Source organism: Leuciscus leuciscus (assembly GCF_965113295.1).
Source record: "Leuciscus leuciscus genome assembly, chromosome: 17".
Classification (NCBI taxonomy): Eukaryota; Metazoa; Chordata; class Actinopteri; order Cypriniformes; family Leuciscidae; genus Leuciscus; species Leuciscus leuciscus.
Window position 1 is genome coordinate 12,731,175 of NC_138741.1, and position 16,392 is coordinate 12,747,566.

At 34.6% G+C, this 16,392-nt stretch overlaps 1 protein-coding gene across 2 annotated transcripts in view; it reads right to left on the reverse strand.

The window, feature by feature from the left end:
* The window catches only part of insyn2ab (inhibitory synaptic factor 2Ab), a 67,253-nt gene extending 55,074 nt beyond the window's left edge, over window positions 1–12,179 (reverse strand). For both annotated transcript variants that reach the window (XM_082142705.1, XM_082142706.1), the window contains exon 1: window positions 11,830–12,179. The gene's annotated coding sequence lies outside the window, so the exon portion shown is untranslated. The remainder of the gene's footprint in view (window positions 1–11,829) is intronic.
* Window positions 12,180–16,392: the final 4,213 nt, after the last annotated feature.

Below are 16,392 nucleotides of genomic sequence, written 5' to 3' on the forward strand. Positions count from 1 at the left end.
CCCAGGTTAGTCTTTCATTTTCATCACCATCTATACAAAAGGGGAAACTTAGGAATATTTTAGTACAGTAATGTTAAAAAGTTAGTTTGTTAGTATACTTTACTTTATTGTCCTTTTTCAGGAAATTTGTCTTGGACTCAAAGCTGCATTAGTACACAACATATACATACACACACAAACCAAAAAGAGTTTAAAACTACATATATGTATAACTACATCTTGCTATTTAACATATTAATAGATACTCTAACGGTTACTCTTACTCAGTGGGACTCTATACCGTCTCCATGATGGCAGAAGCTGATACATTGGAAATAAAACATGGCTTGAATCACTCACTATTGTCTGTGCATTTTTAAAAAAATCCACGATTCGTAAATTGATTGAAGTGATGAGTACTCTCTTACACCCATAACTTACATTGCAGTTTTCACAAGACATGCAAGCTGTGATTTTAATTGGACCGAAAGATTGCCATATGAAGTTTGCATCCTATAATTTAAAAGACTACCTAAAACGGCATAATGAAATAATTGCATAATTCTCTGATTTACACCGAACAGCCTAAGTCTTCTTAAAAAAATACAATCGTTGCCGGAATTTTGAACAAAGATAATCAATGTGGGCTTTCCAAGTAAATGAACGATCAATGACCACACCTATATACTTATAGGTATCCACCTGCTCAATATTATCATAGATGATAACTGGGCTGTAATCAAAAAGGATTATGTAACATCAACTGCAGTGAATTATAAACAGTAGATAGTGTCATTCTTGTTTTATGAAAGCATTTTACAAAAGAAAACATTGTGTAATGCTCCTGTTGTTTGTGTTTTTTTTGTTTTATGTGTGACAAAGTGTATCACTAAGTGTATGGGTGAAACCTTTTCTAATGTTCTGGAAGAATGAGTTGATCTGAGACATGAAGTTTCAGTGCATTTTGATTGTGAAATGAACTGCTGTCAAGCTGTAAGTTGGTTAGGAGAACTGAGTGAAGAGTTTTGAAAATGTACCTAAATATTGAGAAATGTGTCTTAGCGATTGTAAAAACCTGTAATTTAATTTAATTTGGCAGGGTAAATCCCAGCGTTTTCTCTAGTTTATTCTAGTGTATTTGAGAAGTTGCACAGATATTGGTAACACTACTCTGGGGGTTGTTGGCCAGTTTTCTCACCTAAGAAAAACACTGGCCTTTAAGGCCTTCCTGCATTGATATGTAAATTGTGTGTGGGGGGGAAGTGCAACAACTCAATATCACACACCCTAGTCTACATACACATGAAAAATACCTATTTTAGAATATCAAGGATAGTAATGAGTTATGGTTAAATCATTCAATCATTTATACCACAGTCTTAAATGATGTCTTAAATGATATCAGGTTAAAAGACCATGATATCTTCTCCAAACCAACTTACAGCTTGACAGCAGTTCATTTCACATTCAAAATGCACTGAAACTTCATTCTCAGATCAACTCATTCTTCCAGAACACTAGAAAAGGTTTTACCCCCCAAAAACACACTTTAAATAAAAAAACACACAAATAACGGGTAGAATTCTAACATATTTCTGCTGTTTTCTGTTGTTCAGAATTCACAGCATTTTATGTCACATGGTCATTGTTTACAGTACAGTACACATTTCCCCCAAGTTTACCCTTTTTATAGATGGTGATGAAACTGAAAGATTAATACCTGTATGTGTTCAGCTACATCTAATTGTTTTGATAGTATTTAATTTTTTAGATTCTGAAAATATTTTACTACGGTATTACTGTAGAAGTGTTGCAAATGTCTGTGTCATTCAATGTTGTATTAATGCATTCAGTGACTACATCTTCCAAACTACATATTTCACTTAGACACAACCACTGCCAAAACTCAGAGCCCATTTTTATACACTCTTTTATACGCTCAAAACTGTTAAACATAATTGAAAGATCTTATAAACATTGAGATCTTTCAATTTAAATGAATTAATTTCTCACTTAAACACAAAGACCAACAGAACTTGATTTACTATACAGGCTTATTTGCACATGCTTACATATTATTTCCAAGACTGTGTTATTTATTTTAAAAACCTAAGCTAGACTGAAATGTGCAATATTTCTACCGTATACCACAAAGATATGTAATTTAAGTCCAAAGGGAAACTATGTTTTTATTGTATTTTTATTACTGCCAATGTCTGAGAGACCACAACCCATAAGATTGCTAAAGTAAAAAATGTGTACCGTTGGTTCATTAATGTTAAGTAATATTTTTGACTCGAACAAAATCACTTAATTGTCAATTTTTAGGTATTTGAAATGTACTATCATTAACTTTTGTAATGTTAATTTATATTATGTTATATATATGCACGGTAAAACTCTCTCCAATATGATATATACACATTATAATGCTTGATCTGTAGATAAAAGGCTGTGGATTTGCATAAAATGACTTTATTTTGTGTATTTGTATTTTATGTTTGTTGCTGTTTTAAAACGACTCGCTACCGTGTGCCTGTTCACACCACAAGGACTATGAATCGGCATCAAACGCACAATAACTGGAATTTAAAACTTCACTATGTGAAGAAACAAATGATCAATAAACTGTTGTACAGATATAGGCTACACTAGGATTTGTGCGCTCGACATTTCTTCGCTTTGTGCCGTGAACTTTTAAATGCGCACTTGTGCAGCGCTGAACACTGTGACTCCATGTTGCTTTGAGCACATCATTCTGCACCCGCGATGCGCATACGCGCTTTGTGCGCTCTGTTTTGAAGCGTTTCATATTATCATGGTTTTTCCTATATTTTTTATACCTAGCCTGCACAATACATTTAAAATAAGCATAATTTAATTGTATATTATATTGTATGCACTAAAGCTGGTGAAAACCTATCTCAGGTCCACAATGTCAGATGACAGATTAAGCAATTTAGGTGTTCTAAGTATTGAGTCAAGGAGGGCAAAGGCCTTAAATCTAGATGAATTTGCTGATCTTTTTGCAAAAAAAACACAAAAATCGTAGAATGCAGTTAATGTGACTGATTCTGAATATGTAATGCAAATTTAAAAAATATAATGGCAATGCAAATACATTGTTGAATGATTGGTAATCATGGTATTTTGCCTGTTAATGCCTATAGTGCAGTGCAGAAAATGATATGACAACAATAAGGTCTAAACTGGCCCCTCTAACAGTACAACTGGCCCCAGCTTGCCCCCAGCTTGAATGTGAGGCTATATGTAAAGCAGAAAAGCGCAATATAAATAAAATGTATCATCATCATCATGTGATTATATTTACTACTTTTGTGAATAAATCTTGCTGCAGCATTTTGGACCAGTTGAAGGCGAGCGATTTGTGACTTGGAAATACCGCAATACAATGAGTTGCTGTAGTCTAAATGGGAAGTAATAAAAGCATGAACAGCCATCTCTAGTGTTTTGTCAGTTAGGAAGTGTTTAATTTTAGACAAAAGACGGAGTTGATAGAAACTAGATCCAGTTACTGAAGATATTTGTTTGTCAAATTTTAAAGGCCCATCTAAAAGCACACCCCAAACCTTTCTTACTTTGTCAAAAAAAAAAAAAAAAAAAAAAAAAAACTCAAATACTCATGAACATGTGAACACGTGATGATAAGTACGCATGTGACCATGTTATATACTTGTGCATGACCTGCCTGATCTCATGAAAATGCATCTCTATGGCACGCATTGTGTTTATCGTGCAATTTTTACGCGAAAATATATTTTTTTACATGCATATAATACGCACTTTATTGAGTGTAATACACACACATCCTACAAAACTAATCCTAACCAAACATATAATACATATTACATATTACACACCACTACTAAACCTACCCTAAACCCACCCATGCCTATCATATGCACGTATAAATTGCACAATAAACACAATGTGTGCTATAGAGACGCATTTAGTGTGACCGGGTTGGAATGACGTAACAATTTCACAAATTCACGTTTATGTTGTTTACATGCAGATGGTAAAGGCATCATTTTCAAAACGAGTGATAAAAGGCATAATATATAATATACTATATAATATACTATATATACATAATGAAGACAGACTTCACTGCCAGTTCACTTCACTGTTCACACACACACACACACACACACTGTTCAAGTCCTCACTTGTATAGATAGATATCGTTCATTGAGTCCTCAATTGGCCAGTGTAGAGCGACATTGGTCTGTTAGTAATATAGACATGTAGTGTGAGTGCAATGGCACATAACAATGGCAAGTAAATTGTTAGGGACTGCATAACCAAGCATAGAAAGTATCTATGAAGGCCTATATATAAATATATATAACTTATAGTTACAAAATAAAGACATACTTAACTGTTCACACACACACACACACACACACACAGTTCCATTGCAGGCTATTGTGAGTCCACTGTTGTATAGGTAGAGATCGTTCAGAGTTGAGATTCAATCTTGGCATGTTTAATTTTTTTAATTTTGTTAATTTTGATTTTTTTAAAGTTATATTATGAAAAAAATGATTTAATTTTTGTTTCTTAAAAATGACCAGATGCAGCAAGTCAACTCAAAAGTTTTGAATTAGATCTTAAAGAAAGGTCCACTGTTGGATGGTAACGAACGACATATGTTTGGTTGCATTTAAATTGAGCAATATTTCAAACACTGACTTTCTCTGTACATCAACATCCTAGAAACAAAGGAAACAGAAAAATAAGGACATGTCTATTGATTTTTTTTAAGAGTAGAAATTATGTTTTAATTAATAGGCAGCCAATACTATCAGTCGCATTATTAATATCTTAATATAATAATAATTACATTATAATTATAACATTTAGTTGCAGATCCCCTCTTGGCATGCTTTTTTTTTTATAAAAAAAAATGCAAATTTGAAGTTATATTTTGAGAAATATAATATAATATATATGGTAACCCTTTATAAAAACTGCATCCTATTAATCATTAGTTAAGCATTGGTAAACAGATAAATCATAATTCATAAAGCAGACATTAGTAAGCAGTTTATAAATACACCTTTAAACGCTGTATTATTGAGTTAGAAGCATATCTATAATGTGTTTAATAATTGCATTTTCATACTTTATTAAATCAATTTATCATTTCTAAATGAAGTATAGCATTATTTACAAATCAGTTATTTAGGTGTTTACAGTGATTAATAAGATCACTTAGAAAGTGTGAGTAAATGTAGTAGATTCAGGCAGTTATAAAGCATTTAGTAGTGGTCAGTTCACTATTTTGCGAGCTCATCTAAAGTGAGGACTAGTTATGCTTTGTAAATAATTTATAAAGGAGATTTAAAGACTCAGTTATCTTCTAAACAGAAAAAGGAAACAAACACAACACGATAGAGAACATAGAAATATTAACAGCCTTTAAATCTCCTTTATAAATGCTTTACAAGGCATAACTAGTCCTCACTTTAGATGAGCTCACAAAAACTCGTTTTCAAAAGCGTTCATTGTCAGGCCCCCAAAATGGCATTTTCGTTGAAATGAACGGCCAAAACGTTTTCAGTTTTCAGTTGAAAATGATGTCGTGTAAACAGACCCTAAAGCGTGTATTATTTATTGCACTTTAGTTTTTCGACATAACATTTTGAGATTGACCTCCAAAATCTTTACAGTGTGTTTGTGATGGCAAGAAATGTACAAAGCAGCCAAACACGTATCGTTCTTTACCATCCAACTGGGGACGCGAAGTTCATTTTGATTAATAAAATCATTATTCACTGTATAAAGTATGCTTTACGCTATACTAAATATAGGTCACTATAGTGACCTGAAATCGTTACCTTAAAGAGCTATTTCTGTTTGATTAATCCTATAAACCCTAAAGGGACTGCATAACCAAACATAGAAAGTATCTATGAAGAGAGAAAATAAGTGTTAAATAAAATAAACAAATATTATGACTGATAAAAGGCATAATATATAATATACTATATAATATACTATATATACATAATGAAGACAGACTTCACTGCCAGTTCACTTCACTGTTCACACACACACACACACACACACACTGTTCAAGTCCTCACTTGTATAGATAGACATCGTTCATTGAGTCCTCACTTGGCCAGTGTAGAGCGACATTGGTCTGTTAGTAATATAGACATGTATGTGTGAGTGCAATGGCACATAACAATGGCAAGTAAATTGTTAGGGACTGCATAACCAAGCATAGAAAGTATCTATGAAGGCCTATATATAAATATATATAACTTATAGTTACAAAATAAAGACATACTTAACTATTCACACACACACACACAGTTCCATTGCAGGCTATTTTGAGTCCACTGTTGTATAGGTAGAGATCGTTCAGAGTTGAGATTCAATCTTGGCATGTTTATTTTATTTTTTTTTAGTTATATTATGAAAAAAATGATTTCATTTTTGTTTCTTCAAAATGACCAGATGCAGCAAGTCAACTCAAAAGTTTTGAATTAGATCTTAAAGAAAGGTCCACTGTTGGATGGTAACGAACGACATATGTTTGGTTGCATTTAAATTGAGCAATATTTCAAACACTGAATATCTCTGTACATCAACATCCTAGAAACAAAGGAAACAGAAAAATAAGGACATGTCTATTGATTTTATTAGAGTAGAAATTATGTTTTAATTAATAGGCCACAACAGAGAATGAATTTCTTAAAGCAATAACTTTGCTGTAATGTCCTCAACATAAAGCTTCTGATGTTTTATAGTGCTTTCATTGAAAGTGTTATGATATTCTGTATTATTTGTTGGTATGGAACTGCTACTGAGGTACAGAAGAAATTATTAAGAAAAGTAGTAACAAGTAAATTGTTAGGGACTGCATAACCAAGCATAGAAAGTATCTATGAAGAGAGAGCGTTAAATAAGAAAAATAATATTATGAATGATTGATAAGAGGATATTCTCGCCTCTGCTTTTGAACTGTTGCCGTCGGGCCGTCTGTATTTTTTACCCCGTTGTAGATTTAAATGGTCTTTCCTAAAACAAATCGTATTTAAAAAATTTTGATAACTGATAGGTTATATATATATATATATATATATATATATATAGAGAGAGAGAGAGAGAGAGAGAGAGAGAGAGAGAGAGAGAGAGAGAGTTACATAATGAAGGCAGACTTCACTGCCAGTTCACTTCACTGTTCACACACACACAGCTCCATTGCAGGCTATCAAGTCCCCACTAGTATAGATAGAGATCGTTCAGAGTTTCAGGTCCCCACTTGGCATGTTTTTTTTTAAATAAAAAAATGCATATTTGAAGTTATATTATGAAAAAAGAGCTTAAAAGAAAATTTTGTATGTCATTTTTGTTCCTTCAAAATGACCAGAAACACTAGTCCCCTCTTGGCCAGTGTAGAGCGATAGTCCCCTGTTAGTAATATAGACGTGTATGTGTGTGTGTGTGTGTGTGTGTGTTTTTAGTTACTGACATATTTCTTGTGAAAAGTTTGATTTTTTTTTTTCTTACAATAACTTTTTAGATTGACAAATGCAGTCAACACTACAATTTTGTGTAAGAATCCAGTGGGAGTATTTCCTTGTCTTCTCATCATGCTGTAAAAAGCATCTATATACATAGTTCAGTCATGAAACTCTAACCGAGCGCTGATTCGTTTATCTAACGCCGTGGCATTAGCCAACCATACGTACTTCCTAATCCACGTAACCATATATATTTGTACCCTAGCCTGTGATCACCCTGCTGCACGATTATAAAAAAACTTTTTTACCCCTCCTCCTCCCCAGCACCACCTGTAGAGATTTGCTATGGGGGGGGTTTAAAATAAATAAATAAATTATTGTACTGTACATGCTCAGCAACAACAGCAGCAGATCTCATAAGCCAAAATCAAGCATATATACAGTACATTAATTGCACCATTCCAATAAATACTGGTTAAATAATTCACTCAGAGAGAGTTGTCATGATTGAAATTATGTTATTGGTAAGGAATTTTGCTGCTTCTTTTTTTTGTAAGTGGGAGAAAAACACTTAGATTTTTGGGGGAAATTTTGTTTTAAAATATGGTTTTATAAATATTGTTATAAAATATTTTTAATAAAATGAACTATCAAACAAATTATGAAATTTCTGATTTTAATTTTTGCATTCAGCTGAGAAGGTGGAACAGGCCAAAAATCACCATTTTCTCCAAACAACCTTTGGAGATTGGCTGGTACACTGAAAGTGCACTAGTTTGTAACACTGGATTTACAGACTTATCAGCAAGCCATGTAAGGAGTACAGTGGGATCAAATGACTGCTATTACCATAGCTCTGTGCGCGGGGCTATGAATGAGAAATGTGGCACTAATCCCACTAACAAGCTAAAGTATTAAAGTGACTGAAAATGGAGGAATCCCCTTTTGGATTTGTGATGTACACTTGGGTGTCATTAAACCACAGTAAGTGGTTGGTGTATGACAGAAAGAAAGAAAATTAACCCTTTTGGTGCATGAATCAAAATCGCCAAGTAAAAAAAAATTAATCATTCACATTTTTTATTCAAAATGTTATACTTTGCGGTTCAAATTCTGAATTCTCAAATTCTTCCATTTAGCATTTTTCTAATGTACAAATCTTTCCATTACAAATGGTTATCAATAAAATTGAGGTGGGATTGAAAATTGTTTACATTTTACTTTACTGACAGCAGCACTCAAGCTGCATGAACTCCAAACATGAAGATCATGTTCATCAGCATGATTTAAGAATGATCTAAAGAGCATCTTGAGTTGAAGCAAGAACATCTGTACAGTGTCTGTAAATGTCTCAAATGTTCTTATGTTTTAGTGACCACCTAGAAATAGGTGAAAAAAAATTAAATAAAATAACAAATTTTACATAATGTATAGCCTAACCTTTTTTTTTTTATGTTTCAAAATCATACAAAAACTAAAGCCCACTGTATTTTGACACACATGTTCTCTACAGTGGACTACGACGTCATGACTGAAAGGGCTGAAATAAAGGTGAGTGTTTAATAAACTCTACATGTTGCCATGAAATCATTAATGAGATTAGGTGTGCTGAAAAAAAAACAAGTGAAATACTGTAATTTATCCTTTAAACTATCTTTCCTTTGTTCACACATTTATAGAATTTAAACTCAAAGGCTTATTTCAAAGGGGACATCATCAGTCATGACTTACAGAAGTGAACAAAAACTGAAGAAGGAGCAAAAAATAAGAAAAAGAGAGTAAAGATGCTTTGGAGCGTGACAAAAAGCATTCATCCTCTGTTCAAATAGAGGCCTAAGACTTGTGCAGAACTGGTGGATGAAAATGGTATACTAAAATGAGATGGAAGGATGTAATATACTTCACTCAGTCTGTTCAGACCTAAGGATGAAGTCTCAAAAGGTAAATCTGTATAAAAAAAAACAGCATCTAATCTTCCTGCAAGGAAAAAATAATGAAAGAATGATGAGAACATTTTACTCAAAATGGGTAAAAAGTAATACGCTGGAGAATTTTCCATTCTGGCATGTGTATAAACGACAAAAAGTCTGAAGAAAATGAGATTCTGAATCACAGTGAAGATAGCAAGTGTCATTCTATCATACAGGGTGGTCCAAGTGGAAATCTCTCTCTCTCTCTCTCTCTCTCTCTCTCTCTCTCTCTCTCTCTCTCTCTCTCTCTCTCTCTCTCTCTCTCTCTCTCTCTCATACACACAACACATGGCACACACACACAATGTAGCTCAATATCATATGGTAAGGATGCCATCATTCAAAGGAACATCCTCTCATGTTTTGCTGACAGGTTTATACCTTACATAAAATAATTAATAATATATGAAGATCAATCAATGCTTATTTAAGGGCTGGGACGATACACCTATCTCCCGATTCGATACTATCGCGATACTTGGGTGCCGACACTTTATGTATTGCGTTTTTTTTATTTATTTTTTTTAAGAATTGCGATTCTACAAGTATTGCGATTCGAGTGTATTTTTAACACTAGACCATCGGGAAAAGTTAAATCATACACTTATACAGACTGTACATGATGTATAAGATGAGTCATTTTACAAAAACAAAATCATCACATCTTTTTGAATGTTGCGATATGATTTTGTCAGTTTAATAGACAGACGAATATCGCGTGGTTGTTTGAATCGAGATCACAGTCTTTTAAAGGGGTGGTTGATTATGATTTCACTTTTTTAATTTAAGTTAGTGTGTAATGTTGCTGTTTGAGCATAAACAACATCTATAAAGTTACAACGCCCAAAGTTCAAAGCAAAGGGAGATATTTGCTTTTGAAGAAATCGTTTTTTAAGGACTACAACAAACAGCTGGGACTACACAAGCTTCCTCCCGGGTAAGTGACATCACTAACCCTAAAATGTACATAAATGTACACCCGGGAACGCGATTTATAGATTATCATGACAGATATGCTAATCAATGACTAGAAGATAACTACACATAAGCTACATAAATTCATCAACTAACCATTCAGAAATGTTGTCACTTCTTCTTGAGTCTCTCCATCTTTCTGACTTCGGTTTGAACATAAAAGTCTAAAAGTTTTTGAAATTTTCAGTGCATGTCTATGTGAGGTAAAAATAACAAGAGCTCTTGAAGCTCCCCCCACTGTGTCGGGAGCAGCAGCTGATTTGTATTTAAAGGGACAGACTCAAAAAGTGAAAATTTTAACATGCTATATAAAAATATCTGTCGGGTATTTTGAGCTAAAACTTTACATAGGCCTACACACTCAGGGGGAAATCAAAGACTTATATTACATCTTGTGAAAAGGGCATTATACCACCCCTTTAAAGATGAATCGTGCAGCTCTATTGTCTTATCTCTCTCTCAGCATATGAGTAGCGCAAGGGCTTTTCAGTGCTTTTAGTCTCACGTCTCTTCCACGCGTCCACTTGGGATAGCCCATTATGTCACTCAACACTCATAGATAATGACACATTTCATCCTCTGTTGGAACGAAAGTGGCTAACTTCTGTCAACCTCATCTACAAGCAAGGACAAAAATAAAGCAAGTGAATTTGAATTAAAAAATATATAATAATGAATAAAATGTAAAAAAAATTATAATTAACAAAACATTTATTAAATATTCATTTAAAAAAATCGATTTTAGAATAAAAAAAAATAAAAAAAAATCACGATAGCTAGGTGAATAGATTTTTTTCTTCCAGCCCTATTATTTAACTACCCATAATAGTGACAAACAGGTTTTAAACAAGTATGCACCATTAAAATAAATAACTTTAACTGAAGATAACCTTAGAGAAAAAGAATTACAGCAACCAATCGCAAACATATACTGAACCTGCTGAGGCGTGGGAGAGAAAAAACCTCATCCACGAAGGACAATCAAACATTCATCAAATTGCTTTTACACCTACAAATACTGTTATTGCAGCATTCAGGAAGTATTGTGACGTGGCTTTTAACATACAATATTTTAGGCTGTAGAAAGACTGGAACTAAACATCCGACTTTTGCATGACAGAACCAACTATATAAAATAGCTCAAACAAACCACATAAATCTCAAACCTCACAAGCTCCATCGTCTCCAGGGGACAGAAAAAAAGTGAAATTAATTATCATCCTCCAGTTTGTGGCACAGACACAGATGAAGTGTAATTGAAACCAAGCTCAATCAGTCACTTAGCACCAGTACAGTAAGTAACCGTCAGCCAGCCGTATTTCAACGAAGCACATTGCAATGCACAAACAAACCTTCCTGCTCTTCCTGATGTGAAAAGGGAGCTGGACGGAGGGCACACTCACCCCAAGAGGACCATTTGCGGAGGAGAGGAAGACAGTGAAGGCGTCAGTCTCCCGTGGCACTGGGGCATATCCGCTTCTTTAGGAGCCATGCGAGGCGGACGAGTTGTTCCACATTGGCTGAAGTGCAGCAGTGAGAGGGTTTGCCCAACGCCGGAGCTGCAGCGAGCGGACACGCTCACGCGCACACACGCGCGCACTCACACACATGCAAGGAGAGTATGTGAGAGCGAAGATGCGCGCTACGTTTTGCGTCAAATTGAAATCCCACCTCAAGGAGGCTTAAGAGATGCGTCCCGATCTTGATTTCTCACATCACGGAGAGAGGCACATGTGTGCGCGCACTGCACACACACACATAACACACACACACTTAAGAACACAGACAGCTGGAGCGCGCGCGTACGCAAACGATGTTCCTCGTCCGCTGCTGCAGACTTCGTGTGTTTGATAAGAAAAGAGAGAGAAAGATAAAGGAGAAGGGATGGGAGGGAGAGCGGAAGAGATGTGAGGTGAGGGAAGTCCTGTTTCAGTTAAGTTTAGTTGGTCATCTAACAGAGCTTATGTAGGCTATCAGATGGTATGTGTGTGTTAAGGAGGTTTCGAAAGCTGAGAAGTAATAATACTGACGCATTTTAATTGGCTGGCCCGTGTATTATCACACTGATTAAACCTCGTTACAAGATGTCATGATTTAAATGAGAAAGAGATTGAGATTGGAAGATTAGTCTACAATGTGTGTGAAAAAAAATCAGATGTAAGGAAGCGTAATTGGATTGTTAATTAACGCGAGTCATCTCTGTGTTTTATAATTACCAGAATTCCTCTGGGGATCAATCAACCTTGTTGTTGCTACTTCTCACTACTGTGTCGTTCATCATACATGCTCAGTATGCCACGCAGTAAAAATCATTCCTAGTCTAGATCACGTAAAAAAACAACACCATATTTACTTGATTGTGTTTTGTTTACGTACTATGGAGCTCTAGCAAAGTACAACTTTCAGGAATACAACAAAAAGCTTTTCTATTAGGATATACTCTGCTTTTTAAGTCAAATCAAAAAGCATAGCATATGATTTGGATGAATGCATTTTTGTTAGTTCTACACTGAAGAAATGATTAGTCCCATCCACTCTTTACAGCATGCACTGGGACTTGAATGATTAATATAGTTATGTTTGACCAAGGACTTACAATGCTGTTTGTGATTTTGTTGTCATGTTTAGTAAATCATGGTGTCAGATGTGTTTGCTCTTCTACTCAGTGTAATCAGTTTGTTGATTATTTCATGAGTGTTTTTTGTGTCTATGTGTTCAACGCATGTCAGTACTGTAAAAATAAAATAAAAAATTATATGATCAATAAGTTCCCAGCAAGCAATAGCCGTCATTTCACCATAGACACCATATAGTCCGGCTGTGAGTAACCCACTTCTAGCCAAAATAACCTTGAATTAGTTTTTTGCCGAAATAACTTGTGAGATGTATGATGAGGTCATGTATAAGCAAAGTCAACAGTGATTAGTTTCACTACAAGGTGTTTGGTTTCATTTCTTTGACATGTTATCTGATTGATGACTGGTCTATTCTTGATGGTTTAGACGTCTATTAAATTTTCACTTACAGCCCAAATTTTGCCTTGTCGACATCAGGGCTGTGTTTGGACGCCTATTAAACTTCTTTCAAATGCAAAATTGCTTGCTGGGTTATAACAACATGTTTTTACATTGCTTTAGCCTAACTCACCCAAAAAAGTTAAGCAATTAAAAAATAAAAAACAATGTTATACAAGGTTCTACTCATTTTTAAAGTCATTTTAATGCAATTTAAGTTGAAATGACTTAAACATCCAAGTTGATAGTACTTACAAATTTAAGGCACTAACTTTTTTTTACAGTGTATAGTTTAAGAGAACAAGCATTTTGCTTTCCATGTAAATTTTTTATGTATGACAGATTATAATAATTATAAATTAATAACTATGTAAACAAAGGTAACAATTTGCAACTGCACGCTATTAATCAATAGTTAAGTAAACAGTTAATTCATCATTTACAAAGCATTAATATACATTAATTAGCAGTTTATAAATACAGCTATAAATGCCTGATTCTTGATTTATAAGCACATCTATATAATGTGTTTAATAATTGTATTTTCATACTTAATGATCAATTTATCATTTCTAAAGGAAGTATTGCATTATTTACAAACCAGTTATTTAGTTGTCAGTGGTTCATATCACTTAGAAAGTGTAAGTAAATGATTAATAAACTATTTAAATGTACATGTATACATCTTATTATTCAGACATATAGTAATAGTTACTTAGTGTGTTAATAAATGCTTTATTAACATGTATTTCTACTGTAATGCAGGGTTAATTCAGGTAGTTATAAAGCATTAGTAGTGGTCAGTTAACTATTTTTGTGAGCTCATCTAAAGTGAGGACTATTTATGCCTTGTAAAGCATTTACTAAGGAGATTTAAAGGTTCAGTTAAATATTTCTATGTTCTGTATCACTGTGTTGTGTTTGTTTCCTTTTCTGTTTAGAAGATAAATGAGCCTTTAAATCTCCTTTGTAAATGCTTTACAAGGCATAAATAGTCCTTACTTTAGATGAGCTCACAAAAATGAAGCATAGCGTCAGTTCTGGCAGGTCACGTCATTCAAGCTCGCATCACCTGACTCTCAGCTTCAAATCCTGGAACTGAATCTTTGTCTTTGCCTCTGAGATGCACATGAAATACAAGCTAGAGGAGTATAACACTTCATAAGCCTGCTTCAGAACAATTCATTGGGGCATTAATTCAGTGTCAGATCCCTTTTACCGTACCTCCACTGGAATGCAGCACAGCCACTCTAACTGCTGATGATAATAAATGAACTCATGGTCAGGGATGTGACCTTGATGGTCACTGTTCGCACAGACAAAATCATTTCCCACATTTATGGTAAGAAACGTTTCTTGAGCAGCAAATCAATATTAGAATGATATCTGATGGATGGGACTCTGAAAGCCAGGAGAAATTATGCTGAAAATTCAGCTTTGATCACAGGAATAGATCACATTTTAAAATATATTCAAATAGAAAACAGATATTTTGAATTGTAATAATATTTCACAATATTATTGTTTTGTTTTCCTTCATATTATTGATTCAATAAATGCAGCCTTGGTGAGCATAAGAGTTCAAAAACATTACAAAAGCTTACAGACCCCAAACGCTTGAACTGTAGTGTTTTATGGCAACAAGTAGAACAGAATTATATAAGTTTGTGAACACCTTGTTTTGTTTCATTGGAAAAAATAAACTGTACTGCATAAAGTTTTTAATTTTCACTTTTAAATTTGCAACTAACTAGAATCTACTTGCCAGACCATTTGGCGTTTCATTTGCACTGACAGTGTTTGTACAACCTGTTCAGATTTTCCTCCAAAAATGCTTGATTGCTTTACAAATTCAGCTTACTTTGCAAGAGCTAAAAGTGTTCCTGCATCAATAAATGTCCTCATATCATATTCATGAACTTATGAAAAAATATTCTGCATACATAGTCTGCAATTAAAACAGCAAAAAAGTCTGTTCTCATTAGAGGGTGAGATGGGGAGTTCATACACATTGTCTCTATAGCCACAAAATGTTCGTCTCTGCAGGTGTCTGTGAAATGGAACTTCTCTCCCTTGTCCCTCAGGCCATCGGCTGTCATTAAGCAGAAAGTAAAATAAAACTCTTCTCTCCGCCAATTACTGAAGGAGAACATTTTTCATAATTCAGCAGGATATAGACTCCATCTGCTAGCACATCTTAAAAACACAAAAAAGATTTGTAAAACATACTTTTAGGGAGAATCTATTCACAAGACGTTAAGGATAGGAAGTATTTTGAGATGACATTTCCCAGAATGCCCTGAGTGGTAATAGCCAGTGTGCAAATTATACAGTGACTTTCAGCGAGGTCAAATCTTTTAAATGGAATCTCTGCCGTTTTCAGGACGCCCTCTGTTGAGGTTTGTCTCGTGCAGTTCAAATTGTCTTTTGGTGTCAGCTCTTTTAAGGTAACAATAAAATCAGAATATGCCCAATGGTGTACGGGACACCCCTGAGGTGTGGGTTGGGGGGTTGGGGGGGGGGGGGGGGTGTAGATACTATGCAAAGCCATCCTCTTAGCATTATGAGCCAGATATATCATGGTTCGATTCGTCTGTCAGGACTAATTTTTTTCTGCATAGAAGACAAAATCGAATTCAAAGGTGTCAACAACAGACATTAGAACAACATAAGGGAATCATTTTCTCTTCTGGTTGTTTTAACGCTGATCTGAACATGCCCTGAGGTGTGAGTCTGGATATGAAGGAAAGAAACAGTGAGAGAGACAGCTGAGATGTTTGCTGAGAGGCACCACTGAGCTCTTGCCTATATTACTGAGCAGGATAATCAGAGGAGTGAAAGGAGAGAGAAGAAAATCCTTTCTGTGCTCCCCATCATGATGTGAGCACATCCTCCTGCTTTCTTCTAATTTTCACTGCTTGATTCCCATTGACTCAGCTCTCACTGAGCCGC